We start from the raw sequence: 2500 nt of genomic DNA, 5'->3' as shown, positions 1-2500 counted from the left end.
TCATCTTGGTTTTCTAGACGATATTTTGTTGTTGTCTCTCTGCCTCTCTGTCTCTGTGTCACTCACTCATTGTTTGTGTATATATATGTATATATATACATATATACATATATACATATACACATATACACATATACACATATAAACATATAAATATATAAACATATATACATATATACATATATACATATATACATATACACATATATACATATATACATATATACATATATACATATATACATATATACATATATACATATATACATATATACATATATACATATATACATATATACATACATACATACATACATACATACATGCATGCATGCATGCATACGTATAAATAAATAAATAAATATAAGTATACATACATATATACATACACACACACACACACACATATATATGTATGTATGTATGTATGTGTATATATATATTATATAATATGTATAAATATATATATATATATCCATATATATTTATTATATATATGTACATATATATGTATATATGTGTATATAATATATATATATATTTGTGTGTGTGTGTGTGTGTGTGTGTGTGTGTGTGTGTGTGTGTGTGTGTACGCATATATACATCTTTATATATATATATATATATATATATATATATATGTATGTATGTATATATATATATGTATGTATGTGTATATATATATTTATATGTATACGCATATCTATATATCTATATATCTATCTATATACATAAATATATATATATGTGTGTGTGTGTGTGTGTGTCTATCTGTCTATCTATATACATATATATACATCCTCCCACCTCCACCCCCCCATCCCTCCTCCCACCCCTACACCCCCCTCCAACCTCCCACCCCCACACCCCCCTCCCTCCTCCCAACCCCCCCCACCCCCATCTTTCCTCCCACCCCTACACCCCCCTCCATCGTCCCACCCCCCCACCCCCCCCTCCATCCCCCCACCCCCACACCCCCCAACCTCTTCCCACCTCCCCTTTCATCCTCCCACCCCTCCCCACCCCCTCCAACCTCCCACACCTACACCCCCATCCCACCCATACACCCCCCTCCCTCCTCCCACCCCCCTATCCCTACACCCCCCCTCCATCCTTCCACCCCTACACCCCCCATCCCTCCATCCCCCCCTTCCACCCCCACCCCCACCCCCCCACCCTCCCTCCTCCCTCCTCCCACAAAAGGGGTCAACCATTACTCGATAACCTTTCTCATAAAACTCTAAATTCCACTTATCACTTTCAGGGCGTACCTTCTTCTGGAGATGCTTCAATTAAATTCTCGTGGTCGAGATTAAGGCCCCCAGCGATTAACTTTATCAGATAGTGGGGGGAACCGTTAAAGGACGTATATATAGGTAGTGGAGAACTTGTTATCGCTTTCGTTGTTATTACACATACACACACACATACATACACATACACACACATTCACACACCTACACACATACATAAACACACACACACACACACATACACACACACTCACAAAAAACACACACACACACACACACACACACTATATATATATATATATATATATATATATATATATATATATAGATAGATAGATAGATAGATAGATAGATATAGATATATATAGATATATAGATATATAATATATATATATGTATATATATACGTACATATACATATACATACACATACATATATACATATCTATACATAAATACAAATACATATATATACATATATACAAATACATATAGATACATATATATAAATATATATATACATATATATATATAAATATATGTACATGTTTATACACATATATATATATACTTGTGTGTGTGTGTGTGTGTAAATATATATATATATATATATATATATATATATATATATATATATATATATACATATATATACATATATATATGCATACATACATATATTCAGACATTTATATATACATATATATATACATTTATAACCATTTATATTATATATATATATATATATTAAATATATATATATATATATATCCATGTACATTATATATATAATTGTATACATAAATACATACATATGTATAGCGATATTTCTTCCCTCTCGTCCTCTAAATTAATCCACAAATTTAAGTCTAACCATACTTTTTTTTTGATCACATGATACAATTTGCCTAAGAACACCGGATGTGAAATAGACGCGTGGTCACCCTTGCAATGACTCACGTTGCAAAAAAAAAAAAAAAAAAAAAAAAGAAACGCTGGTGTCTTTGTTTGTGTTTTTGTCGTCTTGTGTTGGGCGTGAAGTGAGAATGTTCATGTCTTTGTTGTCAAATGAGGGGAAAAAAGAATGAAAGAAAGAAAGAAAGAAAGAAAGAAAAGTGTCGTGTTCGTTTTTATATTAATCGTCGAATTCTATTTTAAAATGTTTGGTCATTGATTATTCAGGTTTAATTCATTTTATCTTGGAATCTTTTGTTGCCCCCTAATACAGGATAAATCTCTAAATACAT

General features: G+C 31.9%; 1 protein-coding gene across 1 annotated transcript in view; it reads right to left on the bottom strand.

Moving 5' to 3' along the window:
• LOC125037353 overlaps positions 1–2500 on the bottom strand; it is a 61156-nt gene that overhangs the window by 49504 nt on the left and 9152 nt on the right. The gene's annotated exons all lie outside the window — the stretch shown is intronic.

This window comes from Penaeus chinensis, chromosome 23 (assembly GCF_019202785.1).
Source record: "Penaeus chinensis breed Huanghai No. 1 chromosome 23, ASM1920278v2, whole genome shotgun sequence".
In the NCBI taxonomy this organism is placed as follows: domain Eukaryota; kingdom Metazoa; phylum Arthropoda; class Malacostraca; order Decapoda; family Penaeidae; genus Penaeus; species Penaeus chinensis.
Note: the sequence above shows the minus strand (reverse complement) of the source record. Positions and strands in the feature narration are given on the sequence as shown.